This window comes from Pterocles gutturalis, unplaced genomic scaffold (genome assembly GCF_000699245.1).
Source record: "Pterocles gutturalis isolate BGI_N339 unplaced genomic scaffold, ASM69924v1 scaffold26640, whole genome shotgun sequence".
In the NCBI taxonomy this organism is placed as follows: Eukaryota; Metazoa; Chordata; class Aves; order Pterocliformes; family Pteroclidae; genus Pterocles; species Pterocles gutturalis.
In genome coordinates this window covers 10,747-25,171 of record NW_010141638.1, presented here as the reverse complement: position 1 = coordinate 25,171, position 14,425 = coordinate 10,747, and positions in this window count along the sequence as shown.

Sequence of the window (14,425 nt, the reverse complement as noted above, 5' to 3'; positions counted from 1 at the left end):
CAGATCTCCTGCAGTTGCACGCACACCGTGACAGCAGGGTGCTGTGGGAGAAAGAGAAGCGGGTGGTCCTTCCCTGAGACGTGATACAAGGTGCGTGGTGAGAGAGCCTTTGCCTTCCAGAGGTGGTCCCAAGCGTGTCTCTTGTCAGGGCTGGGGTTGGTAGGAATAACCCTAGTAGCAGTTCAAAGGGATGGCTTCACTACCTACCCAGTTTTCCTGCTGGGAAGAAAGGCTCGTGCAGGGGATCAGGGTCCCAGAAGTGGGTCCCTGCTCTGTCCTTATCTCTGGACACAGCAGTGATTGGGGAGAGTAGATAACGACTGGGCAACTGGTTTTTACGGAGGTCTGGTAGGGCTTTGCTGTTTTGAGACACCTGCCCCCTCCGCACAGATCCGTCAGGCTAACCTTTGCTATGGCAGAAGGCACCCTTCGTAGCAGTAAAGCTTGCTAGCTTTTGTAGCACAAAGTCTGTTCTCTAACGTGTTCTTATTTGTAAGATTCCTGTTCAGTTACAGATGCCAATGCCGAGCAGCAAGTGGAAAGGAGCCTGTGCTGGGTTTCCTTTTTGGTTTTTGTCTGTTTTAAGCAACATCTTCCTACTGGAAGAAATGCATGTACAGATATAGAAGTCTAGAGGGTGAATATTTCTGTAATAAAGACTTTGCTAAAAAAATATCTCTGCCTATGACTTGTGCATTGTAGCGGTTTCCCTTTGCTTCCGCTCCGCCCCCTTCTGCTCTATGTGCAAATCACTGACACCTCCTTTGTTCAAGGTAGCAAGGGGCCTGTCAAAAGCCCTTCTGAGGCCCGAGTGTGGGATCCTTGTGGACTGGGAAGATACTGCCCAGTGGAGTGAGGTGACAATTTTCCTAGGCTATATTCTAGAGTAAACTTTGCCTAAAGTAAACGATGAAGTATGTGTGTCCTAGGGTGAGCCAACTGAGTGGTGGTGGTGGTTCCTTTGAATTACCTGCTGTCTCCTAAGCTAAGGGATTTTTGTATTTGAAGATGTCTCTTCAAATCTGTGCATTCTGCATTGTATGCGGTCCTAAGCCTCGAGGACTAACTGCCAAAAGATGAGCTTGCTGCTACGCCCGCAGTGCATCCAGCCCTTGTTAGCTTAGCTTTATTGTTTTTTTCCTCTTCCTACTCACCTTTAGTAGGCTCCTACCTCTGGGTGCTATCTTAAAAAAAGCTTTTCCAGCCCCTGCCCTGTTACTGTGAGGAGGAAGAAAGCTGAGGTGGCTGTTAGGCCAGGCTGGATGAGGCTTTGAGCAACCTGGGCTAGTGGGAGGTGTCCCTGCCCATGGCAGGGGGTTGGAACTCCATGATCTTTAAGGTCCCTTCCAACCCAAACCATTCTATAAATTCTATGTTTTTTGTAAGTTGTGCCACCACATGCTGGGCTTGACTGTTTGAAATGGTCTTGAGAAGTAGAGCAACTGTATGAATCTTCTGGCTTCCCTCAGCGAAGCAGTTGAGAAGTGGAGATGAGCTAGATCTCCAAATTCCTTCAGATCCTGCTCCACGGTGGTGTTGCTGGCCGTGCAAAACGGCAGTCCTCAGGAGGACCGCCGTTAGTGCACTAATGGAGGCTGGAGCTGATGCTTTAGGAAAGAATAATCATGACCTAAGTCCTTACATGTTTGAAGAAACAGGGAAGTTTGCAGAGAAGAAGGTGCTGGAGTGCTTCCAGCAAACACTGGTGGCAACTGGCCTGAGGTCAAGACTTCAGATACCCTGACCAGCTGAGTGCAGAGTGAGAGGGGCTTCAGTGGATCCTGCACTCACAGGTAGGGTCTGTCTGATCTGTGAGTACAACTTGTTCCTTTGGGCTGTGCTTGAGGAGAGCTTGGGTCTTGGTCAGATGGGATCTCCCCTCTTCCTGTCTGGTTTCCCAAAGCACCCTGCTTTCATCGGGTGGCAGTGCTCTCCCGTGGCCTCACGATTTAGAGGGCTACACTTCACGGCAAGGCTGCACAACCTGACCAGATGGCTGCAAGGTGGCGAAGGGCGCTGGCTGGTTTTCCTTCAGCCTGATGTGGAGCTGGGAGGAGAAAGGAGGGAAGGTGAGGACCGCTGCTTGTCCTAAACTTGAGTCCCCAACTGCCCTAGCTCTGTGGAAGCCACTTGCCTTTGGCCACTGGAGGGAGGTGTTCCACCAAGAAACCTCAGCCCTGTGCTATCAACAGCATCGCCTGGTCCCTGGGGGACAAGATGATGACACTGATGGCTTCCTTCTGCTCCTAGTTACTCCTGGCAGCAGGGTAGCTAAAATAACTTGTAATTACAAATATGTTCTCCTTGTAAACGATTTGTGCTGCATGCTTGGCATTTTTAGGGATAATTTTCCCTTCCATTTCTTGGAGTAGCACACAGCTGGATATTTTGTTGCGCGTCTTCCACTGTGGTCTATGGGTTGTGCTTGCTTCTCGTGTTTCTGCCCTAAGTAGCTCTCAGAGTTGAAGGCAGCATGAGGAGCTGCTTCTTTCCTTGTGCCCATCTTTTTCCTGTTTCCCTCCATCCTCAGTTCCTTTGTGTGGTCGGTCTGAGGGGAGGGAGGGAGCATTTGATGCTTATTAAACATCATCTAAAAAAGGATTCCACGAAGAAAGTCCTCAGACCTTCAGAGAGTAAGAAACCTGCTGCTGCTCCTTGGACCAGGCTCCCAGCTCATCTCCAGAGGTAAAGGTTTGCTGTTGGAACCCAAAATCAGAACAGCACTCGGACTTCTTGGGAGCTGCAGCGTTTGTCCGGCAAAACCCCTGGCACCAGCTTCTGCAGTAGCTCAGCACCTGGAAGCACTTTGTGCGTAACCAGTGCGCTGCTGTAGAGCTGTCCCAGGCCAATAATGAATATTGCACGAGAAGAGTTGTGACCTGCTCGTGGCCTTAGGCGAGGCCCCCGGTAATGATCTGGGGACATTCCTCATTCTACGCGCTCACGTGGAACTCGGAGGCTGCTAGAATTCTTCCCGTGACGTGTTTCTTTTTCCTTCTGGAAAGGGAAGAGGAATTGCATTCGTGGGGGTGCGAATGGGTGAGCCTGTGGGTTGCAATGTGTCTTGTTTTCTGCGATGGTTTCTGCATGGTGCATGCTCCGACACAACACGTGGTGCCTGTTCTTTTCTCGGTAACTCTCCCACGTATGGTGGTGGTGGGGCTGGTCTCTGGAGTTGAGCCTGACTTTGGTAGGCTTGGGAGAAGGTCTGGTTTCTGGCTGCTGGAAGACAGATGGCAAGGGCTGGCGTTGGGCTCCGTGCCTCGGTTGGGGAAGGTGAGGAACCAGCAGCCGCGGGGGCTCGTTGCTGAAAAGCCTGAGGACCCAGGGATTCCCACAAATGCATTTTCACAGCCAGTTGCTGCCACTCAGTGCCATAAATGGAGAACATCCCTCAATTATTCATGGGCTGACTCAACCCCATTAGCCTCTGAGGCTCCTGGCTCGAGCCTTGGTCTTTTATTGCAAAGAATAAGCCTCCATCAGCAGCCAGGATTGGCACCTGAAGTCAGGCTGACACAACAAACTTGACAGTGTAAAATCTACTAACATGGAAGCCTTTGAAGGCTTGTAAGCTGGCAAAAGGTCCCTAGCAAAAAAACTACGGTGGAGTCACCGTCCCTGGAGGGGTTCAAGAAACATGTAGATGTGGTGCTTCGGGACATGGGTTAGTGGGTTGGGTGGTGTTGGGTTGACGGTTGGACTTGACGATCCTTGAGGTCTTTTCCAACCTTCATGATTCTAGGATTCTATGCTATTAGCGAACCAAAGCTATTAGTAAAATGTTGCTGGTAAAGCTGCTAAGTGTGCTTTAGCCATTACAAACATTTTCTAGCAGGCATGTGCTGGTAGAGTGCACGCAAGAATCTCTTCTGCCAAAGATGGGAAATTACCTTCTAAGCAGATTGTGTAACCCTAGCCATACGTTCTTACTCCTCATAGGTAGGAATTTTCTGGCTTCTCCCTTCTAAGCTCCTAATAATAGAATTAGCTGGGGGGGGGGGTGTGTGTGGTGTTGGGCTTTTGTGGAGAGGGATTGGGGGAATATTGGATGCTCTGTATCTGGAGAAAAGGTATTCTTAGTTCTCCAGGCAAAAATATTGCCACCATTTAAAATAAGGGTTTAAGGGAAGGATAAGGCTCCAAGTAGTATGTGGATGCTCTAAGAGGTATGGAGTCTGAGAGTCAAAATACCAAGGATGCTATTTGCACATGCTTGGATTAACTTTCTCTCTGGTGTCTTCTTTCCTATACCTCTGTCACTGCTGAACGGCACTGTGAGGCGGCGTGTCTGCCCGCAACAACCCAGAGTTTGGCAGAAAATACTGAAACCTCCTTCTGTAACCGCACCAGGCCCCATCTCTAGGAAACTCGGGAGCATTCCCTTCCCTCCATGGGCTCCAGATGTTGGTAACTCCCATTCCTCCACGGCGTTGGTTTGAGCGCCTGCGGGTTATCATGATGTCGCTCTTTGTTCTCTCTTTGCCAGGGAGGAACTCTTGGTTTACACCGAGGTGAGGCCATCATGCAGCTGCTCCAGACCTGTATCAGGTCTAGACCTCCCCCAGGACCCCAGCCCCTCACCATGTCACCATAGTGGCACGCCTTGGCCATTGTGTGACTCTCGCCGGCGTTACCTGCTGATCAGAACCTAGCGCCTTCTCCATGTTGCCTCTTCTTGCCCAAGTGATTCCCCTGGAGGTTCTCAGTCTGCGGTTCTTTCTGGATCTGGCTGCCCTGCCCCCAGGTAACTAACTCCGAACCAACAGCCGGGGCAGGGCTGGAGGTCAGACGGATGTGCATTGGACTCACTTTTCCTTCTCTCTGCCCTGCTTAGAGTTGCAGACTGGACATGTGGAAGTTCTTCAGAGACAGCAAGGATCCCAGAGCATGCGATCATCTGAATCGCTTACCCAGCCTGCTTCCTGGCAATTTTTCTCCATAGTGCTTCTGGAAACTATTTAGGATTTACTAGGGTGGAAATGTGAGGTCCTGTCAAGACCGTGTTATAGCACAGACATGTGCTGTGGGCACTGAACTTGCAGAATGATGTCAGGAGAGTGTAACGCACGCGGCGATGTCTGCAGACAGCCTGGAACAATAGCCCAGCAGCGAGCAGACCTTTCGTTTTGGCAGAGGTTGTTTCACGATGCTCTTAAGTGTTTGAAAATAACTTGTCCTTTTAATACCATGTTGTAATTCACTCTGGTTAGCACTGGTTGGGAATTCTTTTGGCAAAGCAGTTTTTTCCCTAGAGGGTGTAGGTTACTGTAAAACAAAATGTGTTTTGTTTATGGGATTCTTTTTTTTTTTTTCTTCTTCTTCTGCTTAAACAGGACTGAAAGTAGTTGGATAACTTCTAAGGGAGAGGTTTCTTCTGCTTTCTTATCTCATAGTAAACATTATGTAAAAGACCTGGAATTGGACAAAAGAGAATTATAAATCCATATTCTAAATATGTGACCTAACAACAGGGTGCATTGGTCTTCCGAGGTGGGATAGACTGTGGAGATAGGTACTTTTTTTTTTCCCCCCCACCATGCGAATAGTCAAGAGATTTGGCTGCATCTGAGAGAAAAAAAAAAAAAAAGTCATTTTTTTGCCTTTAAATCTGCTTTTGTTAAGATCTGGGGGTTGAAGAAAAAAAAAAAAAAAAGAAAAAAAGGGCAGGGGGGACCAAACCAAGCAAAAAGAATAAACTAACCAAGATCCTACTGTTGCCCCTAGGCTGTGTGGAATCAGACTCAGGGCTGCCTGCTCCTTCCCCTTCAAGCAAGGGTGTCAGTGACAAATGTGCAAACCAGGTCCACTTTAACACACCTCTTGGAATCACAGAGCCATTTAGGCTGGAAAAGACCTTTCAGATCATCAAGTCCAACCATAAACCTAACACAACACTTCCAAGTCCACCCCTAAACCATGTCCCGAAGCTCCACCTCTACACGTCTTTTAAACGCCTCCCGGGATGGTGACTCCACCACTGCCCAGGGCAGCCTGTTCCGATGCTCGACAGCCCTTGCAGTGAAGAAATTTTTCATGATATCCACTCTAAACCTCCCCTGGCGCAACTTGAGGCTGTTTTCTGTTTTCCTATCTGTTGTTACTTGGGTGCTGGGAGGTTGGGGAGAGACCGGTGGGAACATAGAAGTGCTGTCACTGCTGCTGTGGTGGATGTTCAGAGAGGGATTGGGCAAGGTCATGGAGGAAAAAAGGTCCGTTGAGGGCTGTTAAATAAACAGAGGCAGAAACAACTTCTTCTTGGGAAAGTTATTTTTATATTTGGTGGAAATTTAAATACACAAAAATCATGTGCTGCAGCTGGTTTCGTGGGGGTTTTTTTTGTTTGTTTGTTGTGTTTTGTTTTTTTTTTAATGTCCCTAGAAGTAACTTCTCCAAGCAGTGTGTGAAGTTAGTAAACGGTACAACTGTTGTAAGCTGACAACATGACTGTGCTTCAGTGACCCTGGAAAGCACCATTGTAGCCCCAACCTGCTGATAACAGCATCTCATCAATACAGAGTTGTAGGGTTTGGGGTTTTTGGTGTTTGGGGGGTGTTTTTGTCTTGTTTTTAAGGGGTGCCAGGGACAGTCAGAGGTGGTGTGGGGTTTGCTCTGACAAGAGGGAGCTGGAGCAGAGGGCAGGCTCCTGCCATGAGCAGGGTGGGAAGGCGCTGGGGATCCCTTTCCAGGCATTTGGCCACAACCATTTGCCCTAGCAGGTCTGAATGACTATTTAGAAGGGGGCTCAGCTGTAATTTGAGTTCTTATTGGAAACCTGGTTTATGCCCCAGGGCAGTGGGTAAGTGTCCTGGGTTCAGCTGAGACAGAGTTAACTTTCTTCATAGTAGCTAGCAAGAGGCTGTGTTTTGGATTTGTGCTCAGAAGAAAGATGATCACAGTGATGTTTGCAACTGCTGCCAGGACAGTCAAGGGCTTTCCAGCTTCTCTGCTGTGCCCGTGTCTGCAGGGGCAAGAGAAGCTGGGAGGGAGCACAGCCCCAGTGACCAGCCCAGGATTCAACCTTAGGTTTAGGATTGAGACCCAAAGTGGCCAATGGTCTGTTCCATACCATGCGCGTCATGCCCAGTGTATAGGTGAGGGCCCCCTGGAAGCTCGTCCCTTTTTGTTCCAGATCACTTCTTGCTCCAGGTCGACTCTCTCGGGGTGGTCCCTCCCGCTGGGTTGTCTCCCTCCCTTGGTCAGCTCTCGGTCTGGGATGCTGAGACTGTTCTCTCTGTTCCGTGAGTGCGGTTTTGGGACTCTCCCTGCTCTGGGATTGTTAGCTGGGAACAGGCTGAGCCTTGGTCATCAGGTGGTGAGCACTGTCGCCGTGTGTCACTCATTTGTATATACTATTATTTCCAATATTATTGTAGTTTAGTTCTTAAATTGTTTTTATTTCAACCCAGGAGTCTCTTTCCCCTTTACCCCTTTAATTCTCTCCCCCATCCCTGGGACGGGGTGGGAGTGAGCGAGCGGCTGTGTGGGGTTGGCTCCCAGCCCAGGGTAAACCCACCACAATAAGGCGATGGCGGGACCGCCACCGCGGGGCCATTGCCTGCTGTCAGCCAAGGAGCAGTCATTTGTCGGCAGAGTCAGCGTGGCCGGGAGCCGCTTTCCTCCGCAGGGCAGCGAAGGACAAGCGTGTGCGAGTCATCAACCGGGAACGCAGAAACCGCAGCACCTTTATCCTGAAGTGACTCTGCTGCCTCTCCCATTCATTTCAGGATCGGTTTGAAACCAATTGTTTATAAAACAATGTGCTAGGTTGCCAGAGTTGCCTTTTGAGTGTTTCCAAGTATTGGCAGTCTGTCTATTGTTTTATACAATCTCACCACAGATGTTATGAAAACAGTCTTCTGCCTCCTGTAACACCCTGGGTTCACTGTTCTTTCTCACGCTTGCTGGCTTTTCCCGAAGCCCCCAGCTACTCTTGCTTTGGCGAGTAAAGCACCAACACTTGGTGAGAAAGTTTGGCTGCAGCTTGCTGTGGGTCGCAGGCTCTTGGCTGAGCTGTGAGCAGAAGTGGGAAGGTGTCCTAACAGGGAGCCAAGGCTTCAGACCCCAGGTGTGCCTGGGATTTGGGAACCTTCTCATTTTCTCTTAAATTTCTCTCCGTGTCCTAGTGGTCACCGGTGAGGAGCTTGCACTTTGTTAGAGTAGCGAAGAAGCTGGTTGCACCAGCTTTTCATAGAATCACGGAATCCCAGAATGGTTTGGGTTGGAAAAGACCTTAAAGACCATCAAGTTCCACCCTCTGCCATGGGCAGGGACACCTCCCTCTAGCCCAGGTTGCTCAAAGCCCCGTCCAACCTGGCCTTTTACATGAGAAGATGCAGAGGGCACATCGTTGATCAGACAGCTCCCATAAAGTTGGCTATTTCATGCCTGGCTATCATGGAAGCTAATTATCTCAAGGCTCTCTCTCATCTGAGCGAGGCAACAGCAGGATTCCATTGTCTTCCTGTTAGGCAATAGTCTTGCCTGACATAAAATGAGATGTCTGGTGATTCTCATAATTGCATACAGCTATTTATTTTTTACCACAGCTAGATTATCTCACTCTTTAATAGGGACTCCTGTGCTCCAAGAGCAGAAGTAGAGGAGGAAGCGGTATCTTTGTCTCTACCCTGAAATTGTCTTAGTAGGAAAGGGTAGTCCACTAGCTTCTCTCTTCATGGTGAAATCTCTCAGAGAACTGCTTCCCACTCAACCCTTTACTCTCCTGATCTAGGAGGACCTCTGGCACATGCTTGTGTCAGTGCTCTACCCACCTGTCCTCCTGTGGATGTGTGTGTGTTACGCTAGAACCCAGCGTTAAAACTAGCTAACCGTCGTCTGCAGGGAGAGGACTTTGGCTGAGGAATGTGATTAGCTCATGACACGCAGAGATGTGTCCCATAAGAGCCCAGGAGTGGGCAGTTTGGGAGTATGGCATATTTCAGCATCCTGGAAGGCTTCTTGTGCTCACGGCTGCTGTTGCCAGATGCCATCAGCAAAGGAAAACCTACCTTCCTGGAAAGAAATGATTATGCTTAGGATCCAGGCAAGGACAAAGAAAAGCTTGTTAAAACTCAAGCTCACCTGGTTATAATGGACTAACTGGTGGCAGCAGCAGAGAATGTCTTGATAATCTGGTTAGGGAGTTGGGGGGGGTGGGTATATTTGTGTCGTTGAGCCTGAGCCTGACCAGATAGCGCTGCTGCTGTGAGATGTGCTGCAGGGAGCAGCTCGCCATGCTGTGTCAGCTTAGGGTTACCCCGATTTGGGGCAGGAGGCGTCTGAAGAGCGCTGTGTCCAGTGATGAATGAGAAGTGTGGATGCAAAGTCTAACAGCCAACTTTTCTGTTGTTGTTTTTGTGGAGTTAGTTACGAGTACAGCGAGGGTTGGGACAAGAATAGTATTCATTTCCAGAAGGACCAAGATCTCAGCGGAGTACAGCACTCTCAGCATCTCATCCTAGAATCCCACACAGTTCTCATCTGATGTTTAACCATTAGAGAGCCCTTCCTGCCTGCTCCTCCGTCATTCCCATGAAAAGCTCACCAGAGCAAGGCTTGTTGTGATCTAAGGTTTCATCTCAGACACGAGCTGATCTGATCTTTGTGTGGACATTGCACCAGAACAGCTTAGATGGGGTGCTGCAGAGTCACCAGCTGCTGGTCTTGCTGTCACCATCGTCCTATGGTCAGGACCTAAAACTTTTCCTATGTATGTGAGTCACGCAACGTCCCAAAGCACTGATTCTACTCTTTGGAAATGAAGAGGCATGCTAGGTAATAACTCACCGACGTATTTGGTCTTGCCTCATTCCAATGATACAAAGATATTTGGAGAAGAACCAGTTTTCTGGTTTTTAAAATGTTATTGCACTGTCTTTTAGCAGTTTTTCTCCTTTCAGAAATGTTTTTCCCTGATGTTATCCCATATGAAGTTTCAGAACTAGCAGCTTGAAATGTTCTGATCTCTTAAAAATCCAGGGAGTGGGGCACTTTGGCAGGAATCTAACTCTTCTCATCCCTTGAAGGTCTGACTTCATTAGGCCTTGGAAAGGAGGATGAATTTTGAAGGCCTTTGAGGAAGTTGCTTTGATGTGAAAGGGGCTCAAGTTCCTGTGATCTGTGTGTATGGGGATTTCTTTCTTGGAACCAGTTCCTCAGACCCATGTGGCAGACCGCCTTGTCGTCTTAGTGCAGCAATACTCCTTTCCAAAATGCTTCGAGGGGGGTTGTTTCAGTTTAGGGGAAAGAGGAGGAGGAAGGAGTTTCCCTTTTGCTTGCCAAGGTAAGAGGCAAGCCTCTTCTGAAGCTACCGCCAGCCGCTATTCCCCTCGAGTGCTTCTTGTCGTCACCTGCTATTACCAGAGAGTTTACGTCCTTCCTCAATGGCTCATTTCAAACTCAAGTATCCGTGTTCCTTCTAGAGCCTGCTGCTTACAGGCTCCATCCCAAATGGAAGGGGCGTGGGAGAGACTCTCAGAGCTTCAGAATTTAGCCAGAAGCTCTCAGCATACGACATTAAACACTGCCACCAGCTTCATCCAGGGGATGCAGGGTACATCTCAGCAAGAGGAGATGAGAGGCTGGATGAATTCATAGCATCACAGAATTGGAGAAGGATTTGGGTTGGAAGGGACCCTAAAGATCATCAAGTTCCAAGCCCCTGCCATGGGCAGGGACACCTCACACTAGCCCAGGTTACTCAAAGCCTCATCCAGCCTGGCCTTGAAGACATACAAAGGGACCTACGAAGATGTGGACTTAGGCAATTTTGTTCATCTCACCTATGGATAGGAGCAGTCACTGCAAACAGCCAATGGAAAATTTTATGGGAACAGTTAACTATCTGCTGCTGCTTCTTGTGCGTTCCCACGCAGGTTGGAGCTCCTCAGACTACTTTCAACTGATGCCAGGCTTTTTTTATCATTTACAAGTGCTGCTCCCATCACCCCTTCAGCAGCCTTGTGCCTCGTGCTCTTCTGCTTGGCTGTTTCCCCATGGGAACGCCGCGTTTCCCATGTGTGATCCATCGTGGAGAGTGGCAAACAACTGTTTGGGTCAGATACCTCGTGTAAAGGTGAGGCGGTTCCCAGTCTCTTCTCATCCCAGAAAAACCCAAAGGTTATATCATCTTCCAAAGAGATAAACAGGCTTGCTTTCTGTTGTCATTTCTTCTTTTTGGCAATAATCTGCAATCACTTCTTTCTGTAAAGGAAACCAAGTTTTTTGTTTCTTGTTGAAACGCCCACAATGTTTTAGTGAAAATTAGTAAAATCTGGAATGAGAAGAATGAAGGGAATGTGCTCTGCAGATTTTTTTTCCTATTTTTTAGTAACTGAAAATCTTTAAAAGAAATTTGTCACACATTGCCCTTGGCCTCTAAAAAACCCAATTTCTTGTCTAGCCCCCACGTGTATGTAGAACACCTTACCCTTTCCCCTCTAGTGTTAAGATTTATAGGTTTCCTTCCTGGCTTCTAGCCTTTCCTCCATTGAGGAAAAATAAAACCAGCAGTAAATAGATTCATAGTACTAAGGCTATAAATTTCTAAATTCAGTTGTCAAAACTAATTCATCATTTGAACAGAGGCACGAACTCTGATAAGATACGGACCTGCAGCATGCAGCCCGTTCCACAAATGTTTATTTAGTTACTGCACTTACTCCATTGGGGAAAAAAATTCTACTCAAGCCAAAAATTGGTGGGTCATTTCCCAGCTAACATTTCCACAGTGATATCAGAGGTGTTACCTACCAGCCCCCCCTGTGACAGAGCCGTGGCTGTTTGGGAGCATTGTTCTATTGCTTTTTATTTAGTTCAAGTCTCAGTACTGGGTATATAAATTTGAAGCGTGTTTCTCCTGTCTTTCTGCTCCCTCTTCATTTACAGCACTATAAAAATCCCCAGCCTATATCCCAGGTCCTGGTAAGTATTTAGCTGTCTTTTAAATCTGGCACACAAACATCTGTGATAAATAAAAGAACATATTTATATAAACGATCTCATTCTCCTAACGGGTGCTCCCTAAATTAACTTAAATTACTAATTTAATATAATGTAATGTGTCGGTACATATATTTGTATCCCTGCTTTTCTGTAATATCTTCTCAGGAATTTTAAAGAAATTATAAGTCTCCAAGTTTATCAAATTGAGAGTTATTTTTCCAAAATCTCCCCATTAAACATCTACATGCAAGTTTGATTTTTAGAAGAACTGTATGAGATACCATATGAACGCTTTGTGGCTGACAGTAAGCCTCTTGCTGTATTTAATTTCTTTTTTGCTAATAACATTTAGCTTCCTTACTTCTGGTCTGACCTGACCTGATGCGGTATTCACTCTTCAACAGCCGTTTATCCTGGCATACTTTGGATTTAGCTAAGTGAGGAGGCATTTTCTTTTACGCTCGGGAGTTTCTGTGAAAACTGGAAAACCAAAATAGCCCTGTTGAGATCTGACTTCTGTGGTAGTGGGGAGAGAGGTGGAGGTAGGGGCGAGAAAGGAAGGAGCCATAAAATTCAAAGAACCATTCAAGAACCTTCCTCCGAAAAGCCAAGAGTTCGCCAAAGTAAGTGCCATCTCTCTAACTTGGAGGTGCCTAAATGGATAGCCTAGTCACAGTTGAAAACCTAATCTGAACTGGGAGCTGAGCCCTTCAGCAGCTGCTGAAGAGAGACTCAGATTCTAGACCAGAGGCACTCCCACAGTGACGTCTCTATCTCTCTGTCCATTGCCCATGGAATCTGAACACTGGCAACTCCATCACACTTAGCACACATGGTTACCCTGCCCTTTGATTAATCTCAAACTTAGTGGATTCTATTAAGTTTCAACTCTTGAGTAAGATTTGGAACATCTCTTGGGCTACGCTCATTGCAAACATATGTTGGGGTGTAGACCACATCTGTGGTGGTGAGGGGGAGAAAAAAAATGGTATGTGGAAACTTCTCTCTCCACTCCACCCTCTTTGTCACCCATCCATCTCCATGGTTCAGCATTTGTGAGCTGAAGAATCTGTTCCCCAGGCCCTATTTCTGGCTCGCTCTGGAAGTTATTCTATTTAACGGGCTTTGCCAAAAGTGGTTGATGCTAGAATGAAGGAGAAGTCTAATGGCTTTCAGCTCCAGTATTCCCATTAACCCCCCACTATAGAGCTGACATTAAGTGAAATGACTGCTGAACTGGAACGTTCTCATCCCGTTCAGTAGAACCTGCTCTCACTGAGGTGTCACATCCTTCCCACGGTGGCAGTACATGCCATGAAACTGTTGAAGCTGCAGATCTTCCCTGTTCACAGGATTATCTGGCAAATGTCTTTGCTTTGCTGACTGTACCAGAGATGTGCTGTTTCTAGTTCACTGAAACTAACAGATACCAGGCTACCAGGGATTTGCTCGTTTGTTTGTTTGCTTTATTTTGCACTGTAGTTGGCTTGGATCTAGGAACCTCAGGTAAAATATCCGTCGTGCTGTCTGTAATGCCTGACACCAGGCAGGAAAGGCTATCGAGTATGACGGTGAGAGAGGGATGAACGCTACAGCTCTTGTAGGTCCTACAAGTGTAACTCTGTGTACTACAAATGTAACTGTGGCCAAGGAGAGCAATCCTGCTTCTCTAGGGGAGGGCCTAGATCTATTGTCCTAGCTGCTGGCCCACAAAAGGACAGAAAAGTCAAGATTTCCTTCTGAGATCCTTCACAGACCACAATTCTGATTCCTTGTGGCTGGACGAGAATGCCAGACTTCATTAGAAATTTCATCCTTTTAAAATTCCGTAAGACCCAAGCAAGGATAAAAAAGAGCATCTTACCAAAGAGGGACAACAATCAACATATAGGCTGCTGGCAACAGCGTGCAGAATGAGGTACATCCTGGTGCTGCTCCCTAATATTCTCCATTAACAGCCCACAGGCATCCTGGGGAAGGAAATACAGCAGACCAAAGGCCAGGGAACAGACAAAACAGGAAAGGGACAAGCACTCAAGACCCCTTGCAAATGAATCTGATTTATTAAAGTGCATCCCACCTTCAGTCAGAAGCTTTATCAAGTGCCCTCCTGACCCTTTGTCTTTCTGCCTCTGTGCTTGAAGCCTGTTTGCCCTGTACATCGCCTACCTGTGAGTGTCACCTCAGGGTTTTATCAAAATTGCTTGTTCTGTGACCATATCTTTTTCTCGTGTCCCCTTAAATTGAGCCAGCTGAATTTTGCTTAGTGTCCTGTAACTATTTTTTTTTTCTGCTCTCAGTGAGTTAGGGAACGGAGAAGTTTGCCTTATTTTTGTCATTTCTCTAACTCCTTCCAAGCAGCTGGAATCTATTTTCATAAAAGTTCATTTCAGTAGAGCCTGGAGCCATAATACAGGAGGCAGTGATTTCAGAAGAGCTCATAAATTAAGTAGGGTCAGCTCTGGTCGATGCATGCGCA